Raw genomic sequence first — 17,057 nt, 5'->3', positions numbered from 1 at the left:
CATCCTACTCTGTTCAAAGTCTTGATTGCTCAGCAATATAAATATGCAGATAGGCAATTACCATGGCAATTTGTCCATCAGACACACACAGTGTGACATATCCTGTGCAATTGCCCATATTAAGCTGTGACCAACAATCTCCCCTGAGCTGGGGGGGACACAGTGAGACAGTCATTGTGGGGAAGTTAGAATATCACCTGACAGAACCCCTCTGCCCCCATATCCTGACAGCAGCCTCCTTCCTGCATGCCTAGGAATAAGGAATATCTTCCTGTGGTATGAGGACAGGTGGCAAGGCAAAGTCAACAGCAGGGAAGAAAAGGGAGACTGGCAGCGTTTATCCATGTGTGTGCATCTGCACTCTGCTTGGAATCACAGCTGGCAGGCAGTAGACCACAGAGATCAAAGGGTAGTGCAAGACTTATCTTGCCTTTTTGCCATTTTGTGTTGCCCTTTCCTCTCTTGGCCATGCAAAACATGAATTCCTCGGCCAAAAAGTGAAACACGGATGCTGGATAACAGTATACAGCAACTACTGAAAAATATTGAAAGGACTTGTGGAAAAGAATATGATGATCTCTGCAACAGGCCTGGTAAGCTAGGAGTACTATTTTGTGCCTGTGTGGTTTTAGTTAACAGTATAATTGGATTTGTATTCTTTTTTTTTTGACTGGTGAAGGGAGAGGTCTCAAAGGAATTTTTCCAATTCATGTTCTGTCTTCTGTCTTCTCCAAAGAAAGGATACTTTCATGTGGTTGACACTTTCTTTTTCTTCCAATATGGAATGAATTGGTGATAGCATAAAATTCAGTAAAACACATTTAAGAGGCCCGCTGAAGAGCATGTTCAGCATTTGTGTGTTTTGGCTCCCAGGATAGTTTTGCCCTGATTCACTTGTTCTGAGAACGAACCAAGGAGTTAAATTTATGATGCAATTCCTTTCTTCTTATACAAGTAATTCTTAAAGACTTCAATAACAAACAGTTATGGATCATTTCCCCTGAATAACTTGTTTTCTTTATCCCTGATAATTTTTTTTCACTGCACCAGCTGATTGTGCTTTCCATTATAATGAGACAAAGCAAAGCCTTGTTGGTCCAGCCTGATACACTCTATGGTGTCAGGCAGGAGAGTCGAAGAAGCCCAGTTAATATGCAACAGTCCAATATGTGTGCATGGAAAATGTTCTAACTTGTTGTTTTCAGTGCCTTGAGAGAAATGGCTTGTGTAGAATTAAGAAGGGAAATTAGACAGGGAAAGCCAAAAAATCCTTCTGAAAAGCAAGAGCTATATATATTTCCAATATGCTTAAAAATAATTTTAAAAGTCCCTATTACCAAAATATAGCTAAATTACGACAGAAATTTCAGATATTCACTGTCAGTGATAGGCACAGTAGCCAGTCTTTTAAGCAGGCCTTACCACTCCATTTTTCTGAATATACAGCTTCCTTTCAGATGGTATGTGAAGCAGAAATTTAAATCAAGGAAATTTTATTAAAGAAAGACCAAATTTGTTGAAATTATCTAGTTACCCTAATGTCTATTCGGTATATGTCTTATACAAATTATGAAGTGCTGTCACAAAGATTGTCCTTTGAAAGTCACAATCATTATACAAGAGAGTGGTTTATTTGCAAAATAATTAAAATTTTGAAGAAAGGAGATGTACAAGGGCTACGTATTTCCCCTGCATCATCACTGATGAGTCTTAGGGTGCCTATCCTCCCATATGTTTTTCCAGGGATTTTTTTCTTTTTTTTAGCCATTTTACTGTTGATGTGAGTAAAGTATAAGAGGGAATATTGTTAGAAATAATATTTAAAACTATTTTTTGCTACTTTTGTGAAGAGGGTGGCTGGTATTTCACATGCAGATCTAAGTATGGGAGAAGGCAGTGTTTCTAGCTGCACTTTATTTGACTGCCACAGATAAAGAGACTCTTAATTCTTAGTAGGCTGGATGAAGCAGCTGATGGAGCTTAGAATGCTGCAGATAAAGGGAGGATTTCTAGTGGATGAAAAGAGGAGTAAAGGTGAAACTGAATCCCTTTCTCTTTGCCATCACAGGCATTTGTGATCCTGTTGGCTGCAGCTCTTGATATGAAATGCTAGAAAGCACCTTGTATGCATTTTTCCTCTCCTCTCTGTCTCTTTAATAAAAGTCTTGTCGAAAGCTGTAAGAGACAAAGAGAGGTTCCATTTCAAGGGTGGGGACGGAATCAGCAGGGAGTTTTTTGCATGTGAGCATGACAGATGGAAAATGCTTCCAAAGGAAGACTGCACAAGTGGTGGCCAAGAACTTCGTGTGTAAATGTGCTTGGCAAACACAGGAGAAAAACACACCTCGGCCTCCTGCTTGAGAACTGCCTTATTCTGTACCTCTCCAAGCACATAACATATCTCTTTATTTTGATAATGCCTGATGGCAAGTCCAGGTCTCGCAGTTTGATCAGCACAGGGTACACCTGAGCCCCTGGGGTAGCTCACTGCAGACCACAACTGACTAACTGCCAGAGCTGATGCCCACTCTTCCACACACAGCCCAGGAGACATATGGAAATATACTAAAGTTTATGTTATATGTAATAAATTTCCAATTTCATTATTCACTCCTTGAAACACAGTAGCAGGTTCAAGACCTGGGTATACATACTCTGTAATTTTCCACACAGTCTGAAATATTAGTTCCAGTGCACCAGGTTTCCTTCTTAATTATAACCTAACCAAAGACACAGCTATCTTGCTGATTTCTTGATAAGCTCAAAATTTCATTCCTCATTTATCATCAAACTTCAGCCAGCATAAATAACTGTTGTTTTGTTTACAGTCACCTCATCATGTGTTGTCACCAAGCAAATGCAGCATGTTACCATAGACTTACATGAGATTCTGATGTTTGCATCACTAAAGCATGAGGCTTTTCTTTCTCCAGATAACAATCATGGACACTCTCCTTTTCTTTCACATCCCAGTTACGAAGATAGAAAAATGTCAGGTAAATTTCATCTCCACGTTCTCAGTTTTTGTGCCTGACTTTGGAGTTGGATGTTTTATGTCTTCTATCCCTTTTTCCTCCAATTTTGCCAGAAATAAAAAATATATTCAATTCAAAGTCATACTTTGATAGGCAGCACAGGAATAGTCTATGAGCAGTCAAATATAAAGCCAAAAGAAGCCCTTATACTAGCTACAGTCACTAAATAATGACAGGAAAATTTTAGAAAAATCCCAGTTAGTCAGTGTACACTATGAAAATTTTTTCATCTGACTCCAACCAGCAGGTCAGTAACCCAGTTTTATTCAGACAGATTTACTGTTCTTCACAAAAGTATCCTTTAAGTGTTCTCTCTGGGATAGATGCATGCAAATGGTTTTAGCTATGCTTCATCTAATTTGTTTTCTCGTGACTCTTCCACTTAAAATAATTGCATTGGCACCTAGCAAATGCAAAAGAGAATATGCTGAAAAGGTTGGATAGAACAGGAGAAACTATTATCCTGCATCCAATTTCCCATAATAGCCCCAAGGGCAGACCAAGGAATGATGTCCAAAAAACTGCCATAACTTTCAGAAAGTGCAAAACATCTTGATAAGAGATGCCCATTTTGGTAATAAAATAGATGAGGAATATTTCTATAGAAAAATGTTTCTTATGTAACTCTTTAGGAGAAAAATATCTATTTTCATTTTCAATATTTTTTTGAAAAGAAGGTTTGCTTCCTTGCCTTGATGAGAAGTCCCAATGGTAGAATACTTCTTTTCAGCAGTTACAGTATATTACATAGAAAACTAAGCATGGTCATTCTGAACAAAATAAAAAGTATGTATAGCCCCAGGTATTGTTCTGATTGGTCAACAGCAGATATTGAGGGAAGAGTTCAAGAACAGAGGGATCATTCAGGAATATATCTTAAGAATATTTTCCCAATTTTTACCAGTTTGTAATTCAAGGATTTCCTGAAACAGAAGTTGTGTCTTTGTATTTTTATCCCATGAATGAATCAAGTTGCTTTTGATTTTTGAACACAAAATTATATCAAATCTGATCCAGGAGGAGCATCAAAACTCTGTTCATACAGGGTTTTCATACAACTAAAAAAATGTATCAAAGAAAGTACAACACGAGCTTCATGAGTACAATATGAGCTTCTTCTACAAAATACATGTATAAACTGCAATGAAAATGCAAAAATTAGTATCAGATATTCTGGAAGAGAAAATCATATAGGACAGCCAATTCTAACGATCAATATGATAGTTCTTTATGCAGCCTTGGATACTATTAGCAGACCATATTCTCCAAAAGAGAATTTTTACTCCTTCTGTAAGGTGCAGTCGCATAAGAGATGTGTTTTTAATTACCAAGACACAAAAGGATCTCAGTTTTACATCTGTCTGAAAAACAGCACATATAATAATTATGCTGAGATAATTATTCATTATGGACTCAGCAGTCTGACACCTACTGATTCACCCACATAATTTCATTGTAGTGCCCACATTTTCCTTTGAGATGCCAATCTACAGGCTTGATTTCAACTTCATTAAGGTGATGGGAATGTTTAAGGTAACTTTGAAGTAGTATACAGCAGAATTTGCATTTTAACCAAGCTTAGGATTTAGTCAGAAAGATCCCAAAATAAGTGAGAGTGGGAATTAAGCTCTACCTTACCGTTTCCTTATTCCCTGGTACATGGTAAAAGCAAGGTTCTGAGATGCAAGAAGATCCATGGGATGGTGGTGGTGCTTCTGAAACTTTATTTGGTTCTGTGTAACTGATTTGCTTGTCCATATCCTCTGTCCTGTTTATTTTTAAAGATGTGTCAAGACCAAAGCCCTAGGGGACATGGCTGCAGATCTGGCAGTAACCTCTGGAATAGCCACTGGTGCACAAGGGAAAGAAAACAGTGAATGACCAGGAAATTAGAGTTGTTTTTATTAGCATTTTATTCACCCCAATCCATCAATCAGTTCGTCTCATATGGATTTAATTACAAACTCAAAAGTAATTGAAAGAAAGTGTTAGACTTTCTTTAACTCATATCTGGGAAACAACCAGATACCTCAGAAAAGTTATTTATTATTGGTGCATAGCATTAGCAGAGTTTTGCTAACTTCACCAAAACACCAGATGTGTGCAATTTGTAAGTGAATGTCTGCAAGCACATTTAGTACACAGGGTAACGATATCCCTCCTGTAAGCAGATATGAAATTTACTTTCACCAAATGAAATGCCCATGGAAAACTTATCCTGAAATTTAGTAAGCAAACAGACTACCACTCCCACTGTAAATTGGAATTAATACTATCAAGTTTTATTTGTTTGTGCAACTCAGCCAGAAATTCCCCTGACTCCCTCTCAGCAGAATGAACAGGGAGTAGCAAAATATGGTGTGGTTTTATTCATGCCAGGATGGAGACGTACACTAAAAGACATTAGGCCTGGACAGCTACACATGTGTTATCTCCACTAATGACCAATGTGGAAATTGAAGTAATCTTCCTGTGTTGAATAGTTCTTTCTATTCACATGCACTCCTGTCCATCTAAAAAAATGTTGCTATTATTAACTCAGATTGTATTTTAAATAGCTTTGCTGCAAAACAACTCTTCTAGATCACATAGATTTCATTAGGCTTCTTTTGTGAATCCAGCAGGAGAAAATACATATTTTTAAGGGCCAGGAGTGCTTTTCTTTTCCAGATCACAGAAAGAAAACAATGTTTTGTTGACCTTGCAAAAAAAAAAAAAACATTCAATGAAATCTTCAGTCTATGTTGAAGAGGAAGAAAAAACAAGATAACCCTGGAATTTAACCATATTACTAGAGAAAGGATACAATGACTCACAGACTAATATTAGGGAAGGACAAAGATCCCTGTATAGCTACAAGTGAGGGTTAAACCTAATTTATTGTATCTTAGCTACTTCATTTTCAAAATACATTTCCTTTTCTCTGAGATAAGAGCAACTTCTCTTCTCTCTCATATTCTCTAATGGTAATATTTGTCAATACACTGTATCCTTGTGATTATTCATTATAAGAAGAACAAAGAAATTGGCACGTGATAGAACTTGCTTAGCACAACATTTTAGAGATTAATTTATTAAGGAATACAGACGCTCTACAAAGAAAATGACTGTTTCCTTCTTTCATTATTATTGAAAATTAATTTTTACAGGAGAACTTAATGAGCAATTATTCACACACAACATATTTAGGCATAAGCCAAGCTCCAAGTTGCAGTAGCACCCAAGTGTCACTACCAGATTTGATAAGCATACCATCCCATGTGCCATGGCATGGCTGAGGTCACACAGCTACTCAGCCCTTTTTGAGCTCATGTCCACCCACATGCTTTGATTTGCACAAAAGTGAAAAGGTGACATATAAAATAGATTTTATGTGTGGCAAGTGAATTTTGACAATTGAAGCTAGTAATTCTGCTAGATTGCTAGAAAAAGATGGAGCTGGAGATAAGGATGGCCAAGCTAAACATGAGTTTCTAATTAGGTTCATTCTTCTAAATTTGTCTATGAAATACTGAAAGAATATTGTGTGCCTCCTCAGAACAAAGATGTAAATTTAAAACTTTTAATAATAATTATCAAGTAAGCTTCTTAACCAAGTCACACGCTTAGCAATTCTATTCTTGAAAACACTTGTTACCTCAATAGAAACATGAAAAAGGACACTTAGAAGGGATTTCTTCTTTGCTTTTGGTCTGTCTACATATTTTTCGGCACTCTCAATTCATTTAATTTAAGAATGCTTATGAAGCCTATATCCTCTGTTTAAAACATTAGGAATTTATTTTGAGTCCAATCTGTTCTACAGGCACATTATGATCAGAGTCACGGTTTTATTAAATGTTAACTTTTCAAAAAGCAAACTCACTTTAGCAATGTCTTGTTAAGAGGTTTGAAACTAAAACTTCTCTACTGTGTAGTATAACAACTTCAGTAACAAGTCAAGAGTTTTTAATGTAGGTGCCTCTACTATTCCCTAAATGGGAATGAGACATAGGATTCATTTCATTGACTTTACATATCTATTATGTAGACATGTATGTCTGAAGAAATGTTCCTGGCTCCCCTCAACAGATATAAACATTTTTAGAGTGATTCAGGTCATATTATCTAAAATAAATCTTAAAAATTGTGCTCTAGAAATGCCTATTTTTTCCAGTGAAACTATAGAAAGCTGAGAAGAACCAGCTCACCTGTAGACATTGCAACATAGGCCTTTAATTGCAACAACACCAACTTGAATCTCTTCATACAGCCAGCACTGAGACAGATAAAGCCGTGCACTTGTGTCCCTTATTTTAATTGTGTCTCGAGACAATGGTGATGTCACTGCTCTGCATGTTTCCACTCTCTTACAAGGGAAGCACATCATTTAGGCCCCTGCTCACAAACTGAGATGAGGGTCACGACAGTCTCCTCTTTAGCAAACTAAGAAACTCAGAACAGCAAAGAATCCAGTCCATATATCATTCATATGGTCAAAACATGTGTTTGTATTTAATACTGGTGAAAACAGGAATGTTTTAAACATTGTCATTGCACAACAGACACATTAGAAGTCTCTGCGTTTATTCTTGCCTACATTATTGGTTAAATATTTGTAATTATCTTTAACCAAGTATTTTGTTCTTTCAATTACTTTCTAATGTAAACGAAAATTCTGAGCTTCTCTGTTAACTTTATTCCATTTATTGAGATTGCCTGCATTGTAGACTGACAGCTGTTATTAAGGGTTTATTCAGGGTTTGCAAAGGTGGTGTTTCTAACAGCACTCAACTACCTAACATACCACAAGTAAGGCACCAAAAAAAATTCTAACCACACTGGAAAGTATTTACCCTGACATTAGATTCAGCCTTTGAGAAAGATCCAGTCCTCAAATAATTGGACAGAAGTATATAAAAATTGATTATATGGAAAAATCATCCAAAGCTATTAATTCACCCCTTTTCTGGAAATATCCCAGATGCTCCACATCTCTGTACTGGTTCGGGGGGGGGAGGGGGGAACCAAACCAATGAGCATACAAGTCAATGCATACAGACTGTTTTCCTTGCACAGTGTGCTGCACTTTATAACAACAGAGAGCTATGTTTAGTACCCAGTAGAAATGTCAAATACTTATAAAAACCAGTTTATAAGACCTTAGAGATTCACAGTAGCTGGCTGTGACCAGCTTGTTTCAAATTAGATTAGCCCAACCTAATTTTCTATTCATGTTATGTACAGTCATTTGAGGTGGAAGGCTATCAACTCAGGGCAGGGAAATAAGAATCGAAGCTTCAGCCCTCTTGAAGAGCATGTGCAACTTCTTCCCTTTCCCCCCCCCATGTGTCATTCTTATACCCAGCTTCTAAATATCACAGTGAGTGTCATTAGTGAATGCATAAACATGCAGTAAGTTTGGGAGTATTAAAGCAGCCCCAATCTACCATCCCAGGGAAATCTGTGCATCTGTAACTAAATGGACATATTATTTCTGAACTCCATGCTGGCAAACAGCCAGCAGAGTGTGTACATTGAAATTAGAATAGATTGGGAGGCAGGACTTTATTACAAATTGATCTAGATGACGATAGCAATTCTGAAAGCAGCTCCACATTTATAAAGGTCTATTGTATGTTCCTAAAAATGAGAAGGGAGAAACATTAGGAACATAACAGAAAGGAAATCTAATGCCAGGATACATATTTTTTTTTTGTTATTTTTATTTTATTCTTTTACAGCATTATTTTCTCAACATTAACTCAGGAGCTAGAGCTTGCTAGCATTACATGCAGAAATGCATGGAGCAGAAATGAAGAAAATGCTATTTCTAGTCATCTGTTTATTTTTTAGTAATTTTTCCTACTGCAAGTGCTCTCACTGTAAAGACCAAAAGGTTTGTCAGTTGTGTCAATTGCAGCATGGAAAAAAATAATAATTACTGTTAATAGAAGTAATCCAGTTTCACCATGTGGTTGAGAGCTCTTTACTTGTCAGTTTATTCTTGAGTTTTACTCTACTCTTGAAAACAGTAGGTGGACATATAACCCCAGCTTAGCTTATCTTTTTCCTGTAACATTCCATATCTACTGTATATAGCAGGATATTTTACCAAATGTATGTGCTATTTTTTGTTGCTTGCACTCTTCCATAAAATGATTTGTGAAGTGGTAAGTCAAAACCAATAAAGATGTCAAGGATCAGCATTAATTTCATTAGCCTACCAGAAGCATAGATAATTTCTTATGCTTTGAATGTTTGCCAGAAGAAAGACAGACCAGGCACACAGTTCACCAGGCATCGGAGTATTCAGGGTGCAACTGCTTAAAAGCAAGGTCTGATACAATAGAAAAAACCATAACCCCCAAGATTACATACTTTTAAATAATTACAGCAAGAACTGACCTTGTAACACTGTTTTTTCATTCCTTACAACTCAATATAGAAAATGAGATAAAACTAACAAGAATAATTCTATTTTCACCAAGCATCAGAATTTTGTGCATAAAGTCCTCAATGTTATTCCCAAACTGCTGTCTCTACATTGCCTGGAAAATCATCTGACCCAGCTCCATGTTGTAAGAGTCATGATGGTGAGAAAAGGGCTGTTATTCTGAATGTTGAATATACAGATTTTCAACGCGGATTTGACCACCAATACGAATACAATCCATAGTATGTTTCAACCATACCCCAAGAACCTCTTGAGAACTGCATTGACATCTATGATTAGCTGACCTGGACATAAACTTGCCAAAAGCGACATACTCAGTTCACCTAGTGATATTTTTGGCCATCCTTAGATAGGACTCACATGGAGTTATATCTTTCTTCAAACATAAGTAAACCCTGTAGGCCTGGGTGTGTTTTAAAGTACATTAACTGTTAGCGTACAGCCTTCAGCCATATCATTTTCATGCAATAAGGGGAAAAAAATTTGGAGAAAGCTCTGTTCCCTTTACATTAATGGCATTTCTTTTTGGTGCCAGAGTAAACAGCCTTTTCATGGCTCTTTGCTATCATCAGTGAGCACTGAAAAATTCTCAGACAAAATATCGAGTCCTTCATTTCCTTCTCCTTAAGAGCACCACAGAGCAGGGCCATCCAAGGCATCCTCTAAACATTTGGAACAGTAACGTCAGGTCCTAAGCAATTCAAAGGAAATAGCTTCCTCAAAACTGGAATCCTCTTTAGCATGGGCAGCTGCGTCTCAGTGGAGCGCAGTTTCCCATCCTCCTTGTAGCACACAAATGTTCGTTGCCTTTGATCTGGTTCCCCTTGCAGCTGCTCAGCAGCAGATCTAGGAGCTCCATAAGGATGTGATACAGCTCTGAGCTTTATTAATGCCTGGCCTGACTTGTCCCAGTTTCCAGAAATTATTTGGCTAGTCTGAAAGCAGCAGTACAGCAGGGCACAATATCCCCTTTCTCTGCTTTCCTTCCTGTGTTCATGCTAAGCCATAAATCTCAATGGAGTTCTGACTCAGCTGAGATCCTCAGAAGAGGAACTTCTTACAGAGCAGGGAGAAACATAAAATGCTGTTGAGGAGACATCATAGCCTCTTCTGTGAGAAGCTGGGGTTTGTAAACCAAAAAAAAAAAAAAAAAAGGCCCTAGGAGATCAGTGTACTAAACAGGTGCTTTACATAGATTCCTATGGAATCAAGGAAAGTAGAATCAAATTGACTTTCTCTAAAGCTTTGTAGTGTTACAGTTTGATATTTTAAAACAGAGATTTGCAGGTAGAGAGCTAACTTTGCTTGACTGAGTGTTACAACACTCGCTTGTCACAGAGACAGAGTTTGCACATACTGCAGATGGAGTCTCTTTTCTTCTTCTGCTCTGTGACCTCAGACCATATTGGCTTACTCTGTAACACCATGGATAGAAAAAGGGAGAGGGAAAAAGTATTTATATAGCAAAATCTTCTCCCATGAGCCACTGAGCTTTCTTTACAGCCAAATAGCTGAATGGTATATACACATTTTTAGGATTCCATCCCATCTGTTTTCTAAGTTCTTTGCAGGAACCAGATCAACATTTATGATGCCAAAATATTCACTGCGCTCCACAAGGACTTGGTGGGCACCACATCATGTTCCCAATGGTGAATGATGAGTTACTGATAATGGCAAGTGTGTACTTCTCTTGTCTAGTAACAAGAAAACAATTTAACTTTAGTCTCTGTAAGTCAAAAATGTCCCATTTACTGCTGGTAAAGGGAATATGCAGAAGATATAGCACAGCAGACAAGCAGTACACTTCCAGTATGTTAGAGCTCACCAATCATACTGTCCGTACCTTCAGCCTAGCAGCCTTTTTTGGTGGGTTGGCCTGGCTTCCTTTTGCTCTCTCTGGTAAAGAGCATCAAGAACATTTTTTGCTTTCTTTAAAGCAGTCTCTGAAGTTTTAGGGGGCATGAATTTTTTGCAGACACCAAGAAGAAACCAAGGAGGAGAATACTTCCAAAGTATATTTTGATTTTGTCTGTCGCTGTTGGAAAAAAGGATTATATGATGCCAAGGTTTATCTATTAGTTCCTTTAATAACTTCTGAATCTACTATTGATTTTCTGCCATCTTTGGTGGATGGCAAAATAATTTAAAATATGACAATCAAAAGTGTCTCTCAACATTTGCTTGAAAGTAACTGAGTCTAAGAAGTTTCATGAATATTGGTGGGAAGCAAATCCCACACAATGTGCAAGTACAATAAAACTATCACTTTGATAATATATGAATATTTATGGACTTTTTTAGAGTAACTATGTCACATGACAGACATGTTTAAACAACTTCTTAAAGCTGTTCTTCATCTATAAAGATTGAATATGGGGAAAAAAATAATTTATTCAATCCTTTGTTCCTCAATCCCAAATCCTTTTGATAGCTCTGTTTCTCACTCCCTCCATAGCTTGTGCCGCTCTCCTTGCTGATGGCTTCCCTTGAGTACTAACCTAGTCATCCTTTGATGCAAGATTACACAATGGCAGGAGACACAAAATCTGAAGTGTTATGTGAAGATGTATATTAGTTTTTTGTTATAAAGTTTCCTCCCTTTGAAGTTCTAAGGAAACTACAATTTCCTTTCTCCTGCTTTAAGAGATATATATATACATTCACTCACAGTTAGATACATCTCCCATAACAATTAATTTCCCAGGCCTAACCAATACTTAGGTACAGTTCAAAGAGGGTCTTTGATCTGCACACAGTTCCTCAAAAAATCTTTATCCTGCCATCCAGGTGATGAGGAATCCCAGAAAAATGGCTTCCTGCATCTAATTGAAAGAGACCATGTAGCACTTTCAAGCAGTACCTTATTAACGTGCATAGGAACAGTCAACATCAGTAATTTACTTGCGCAATGTAAAACACTGTGCTCGGTTAGACCAGTAGAGAAGACAGTTTTAAAATCATGAATTCACTTACAATACTGTTCATCAAATAAACCCTTGTTTGCCATTCTGTGTCAGATTTCACTCCACAACCGTAGTGACTACTCTTGGGAGCCAGCAATTTATCATGTTAAAAACAGGGACTTTTGAGGCCAGTGGGCTACAGTAGCTCTATTTAAAAGGTGGCTGTATTTTTATGCTTTTCCTGAGTTTTGTGGTTAAGTGGCTCACTTCGTAAGCACTATGCTGTGTAAGCCATACACAGAATGAGTATTTATGCAAAGGATCTCACTGAGTTTTGTGAGGCTATTCATATATGCTCTCAAAAATGCAAGTGTGGCTCATACAGCATAGCCCTCAGCATGCGTCTGAGACTGCCAGAGCTCAAAATGCAATGGTCCTGCAATCTGCTGGCTGAAGCTTGCAGGGGAGACAAGCAGAGAGCAGTAAATTAGAACAGCGACTCAGAGCTGTGCCATCATCACTTACAAGTACTTATAAATTGTTTATCCTCCCCCTTCATGCTGTAGCTATAGGCTTTCATGTTCCTACATCTGCTAAATATGACTGCTCTGCTTACTTACCAATCTCCCAGGAAGGTAGCAAGGCTCACTTACAGCTTACATCACATGCTAAGGAGTAAAGCACCAGCTTTGTGCTGAGCAGTCATCTCTCTTAATTTTGATTGATTTCCTTTTACCTGAATGTAATCAGATTACAGGCAAACATGGGTTTAAGAGTAACAGCTAACCTGACAAAGCTGAATTTTTCTTTCTCTGTGAATGTGAATATAACAAAATAGAGAATGCAGGAGAGACATAAGTTGATATTAAATAGCTTGGGTTTCATTTACATACCCCCATTGGCTTCTCATCACAGCACTCTCCTTTGACTTCCCACAAGACATTCCTGTCCAGAAGCAGCTACGCCGAGCAAGGGCAAGTGAGAGAAGGGCATTATAATTCTCCAGTAAGCCAGGCACCTGGAAGGATGTATTTGGTTTTATACGTAAATGTAGTGCTGGTCCGGTTTCAGAAAATACCATTCAGTCACTGCCACTGCAGTAACTGGCAGTAAGCACTGCCCATGGCTGCTGCAGTGTCTTCACCTCCATGTGGAGGTGGGAGCCCAAATCAGCTACGGATCAGCATAATCCTATCCCCCGGTTAACAAGAATAAATGGGAATAAAAGAAAGCAAAAACTTGTACTTACAGACTCCTTTTCATCTAATGAGCACACCATGCTTTTCTGTGCATGTTATTCTTAGTGTCCCCAAGGCAATTTGATCATCGAAGATGCAGGAGGGATTGGTTTAGTCAGTCCAGCTAAAGGGTTTGTGACAGAACTGGGATCTATGTTACCGTTACTCTCAGCCCTCTGGTTTGACCACTAGATGATATTTATGACTAGATACTTTAAGGTTACATGAAAGCTTACTCAGACACATGTGTTTCCAGGCAATATCACAGAGATATCTCCTTTCTTTAAAACTGACTGCAATTGAAATCCTTCAATAAACTCCATTTAATATGTTGCCAAGCTGATGTATAGCTTCAAATTCAGTCTGTGAATTCTCATCTTTTTAAGTGAAGAAACCCTTCAGTCACTGTGAAAGACCCGAAAAGCTCCTGCAGTCTCACAGGGAGTATTAACCACTGGTGAGTATCTGTCTTAATACATCAGAGAACAAGGGTCAGTGTAGTTCGACAAGAAGCATGAGGGCTTAGCAGCAGGAAAAATCCTGCTAATAGCCTAGGGTATAAACATGATTAGAAGGGAAATTTATAATTTTACCCAGCAAATTTCAAGCAAGCCAGCCAAGCTGTGTGATGATTTTAATGTTATTTTCTCCTGCTACCAAGGACGCTGTGTCTGAAGCCCTCAGGCCTGCTTGCAATCATATTACTATACTTGCAAAACATACTGACCCCAAAGATGGTGCAGTCTATTTCTGTCACAGATTAAGTGACCTCTGCACTTTTTGCATCTAGCTGTGGAGAAAGCTGCAAGTGGAGGAATGTTCATCACTCAGTTAAGCTAAACTTTTGTTTGCTGTGTTCACATGAATAAGTTATAGGGTCTTGGCATCACGAACAGCAGCACTGACACAGTTGACATGACAGCACTATAGACTGAATCCCGATCTGCCCTCCAAGGATAAGATGGGATGTTTGCTCGTTTCACATTTCACCGAGTCGGGCTGTTCAACTATTTATAAGATGAATAGAAATTTCCACTACTTCAGCTGACACACCTGCCTTTACCTAGCAACTGCTCAAAGGGAGCCAGCTGAGACAGAGAAGGCTTTGAGAGGCACAGCCCAGAGGGGAGCCTGCTGCTGCCACCCCTGCCAGTCCTGTCTGCGCCACCAGCTCTGGCCTCTTGGCAAGGCAGCAGCCCTTTCCGCTCCCCTCGGCAAGAGCTATTTATACCCGGCACAGCTCAGGAGAGGAAGCCTCTCCCTATGCAGCCTTCCCTGGGCGGTGAGTGGCGTGAGAGGAGCAGAGAGTTCTGCAGACACCTCAGGACATGACAAGGGGAGACTGCCCTGCCTAGCATGTGGTGAACATCATGGTGACACGAAGCAGCCTTCCCAGTGGCATGATGCTACCACACATCCTGCTGCAACACAGTCCCAGATGTTCCCCATGCCATGTGGTCCCTTCAGGGTGCTGGTGATCTCTGACAGTGCAGGGAGCCCACCTAGCACCGAGCACAGGACATTTTCCTCCAGCTCCAGGTCCATGGGAATGTAACCACCACCTCCTAGTCTCCTGCTGGTTTTGACACAAACAAGGAAGGGTGAGGAACACCACCCAACAAAAAGGACTTGTCCAGAACTTGATTTCCTGGTGAATTGAAACCTGGTCCATACATAATGCTTGCAGTCACTGAGATTTCACATTTGACTCACGTATCAGTAGGGTCTCTCCAGCAGCTTGTTCCCACCAGGCTCCCAGTGATGGAAAGTGCAGAGCCCCATGGCATTATCACATTTCTATCCAGCATGTCTGGGGGCCTCAGCCACCACAGACTTATCTTCCAAAGAAGCCTCCTAGGGATAAAAAGCTACTTTAACAGGGATTAAAATATAGATAAGCTAGTACAATCAGGAAAGATCAGATGAAAAGCGTCGCTTTCCTACTTTCATGCTGTAACTGTGGAGAGTGCCTGACAAAAGTCCAGAGTTGAAGGAGTCAGAAGACCTCTTTTACAGTAATACTGAAACCACTCCTAGCTGGGAATAAAGTCCCATCACCCCGGTGACTTCAGACATGCAAAAATTGAGGAAGAAAGAAGCTGTACATGGGATGCTGCAGGCAATTTAAGGCAGGAATCGACAAGGACATTGAACAGACAAAGAGGGGGTGGCAGCAAGAGGAACACGTGCCAACACTGATTCATCATGCATGCTGTTGCCAGGCTAAGAAAAAAAAAATTAAAGGTATCCCAAATCAATTCTGTTTGCATTTACTAGATGTCCCTTCCTCAGCTTATTCTCAGCAGGATGGACAGGGGGATGCAACCAGCAGCAGTGCCCTAAGCCAGTCAGGAGTACTGGTTGGGGTATTTGAGGAATCTGGGCTCTCTTTCAATGGAGAGACTGCCTTCTTTACTCTTATAACTTAAATGTTTACCCACCCTCATCTGATGTTTTTGGAGAGAGAGAACTGTAACTAAATATGACATACTCTTGTTCACAATATTGTACTATATAGCAACTTTAAAAAAAGGATATTTGACTACATAGTTTTGACGATGAGGATGAAAAGACCATAATTGCTGCAGTATTGTGAATTGTGTTTGTGAAGGAAGGAGTTTGCCAAACAACAACCGGGAAAGAAGATAAAGTAGGGTAAGTTTTATGGTTAAAATTAGATTGACCTGGGTTCAGATTATAAATGGGGAAAAAAAAGTAAATGTGGTTTGGAAAGGAAAAGGAAAATGCATTTCCAGGAGACATGCTTCAGTTTCAAAATATCTTGTACTTTTCACAAAGAAACAATGTGACCAAAATATTCAGCAGCTTTTCTCCCTTGTGCTTGACACATGCTCTTAAACACAGAGCTGAGATCAGAGGGAGGGCAGGGGAGAAAGTTGCCAACAGCAGATGAAGCTGAATCAGCATAGTCATCCTTTTGTACTTCAGTAATCTCAGACAGGGACTGATGGTAATCTTCAGGATATTTCTTCCATCCCTCTCCCTCCCTTTCCTTCCCCATGCCTCCTCCCCAGCCCTAGCACTGCTGTTCATCTCGGTAGTGAGCTCTTTGAGCTGTTAAAGCTGTTGACTGGAGTTCTGGGTGTTCTCTTTAAAACTGAAAATCATACTTCCATCATCCACCTTGCTTTAACACCCACCCACTTAGGAAATCTTAAAGCTGTGTATCTCGTCAGAGCCTGCTAATGCTATTAGTTCTCCTACCTTAGCAGTCTATCCAAAATGTGAAAGCAGGTTTTCTGCAGATTCCTGGGCTATAGCACATTCTGCTACATTTCCCATACACATTTCAGTGTCTGTTTCATGGTTAAAAATAAAAAAATCTGATTCAACACCCTGTCATTTCATTTGTACATGACTGAGACACCATTGGTTTTTACCTGCATAGCACAAGCCTTCACTCCTAAACCTTATTGTGATT

General features: G+C 39.1%; 1 long non-coding RNA gene across 1 annotated transcript in view; it reads right to left on the bottom strand.

Annotated features, from left to right (window-relative positions):
• Positions 1-13,737, bottom strand: part of LOC108492235 — a 14,769-nt gene extending 1,032 nt beyond the window's left edge. The window contains exons 1-3 of the long non-coding RNA XR_001873049.1: positions 13,627-13,737; positions 13,271-13,395; positions 4,674-4,884 (exon numbers count right to left, since the gene is read on the bottom strand). This is a non-coding gene — a long non-coding RNA (uncharacterized LOC108492235). The remainder of the gene's footprint in view (positions 1-4,673; positions 4,885-13,270; positions 13,396-13,626) is intronic.
• Between the last annotated feature and the right edge of the window lie 3,320 nt (positions 13,738-17,057).

The sequence above is a fragment of the Lepidothrix coronata genome, unplaced genomic scaffold, assembly GCF_001604755.1.
Source record: "Lepidothrix coronata isolate B3197 unplaced genomic scaffold, Lepidothrix_coronata-1.0 Scaffold9, whole genome shotgun sequence".
In the NCBI taxonomy this organism is placed as follows: domain Eukaryota; kingdom Metazoa; phylum Chordata; class Aves; order Passeriformes; family Pipridae; genus Lepidothrix; species Lepidothrix coronata.
This window is presented reverse-complemented; position numbering and strand designations above follow the sequence as displayed.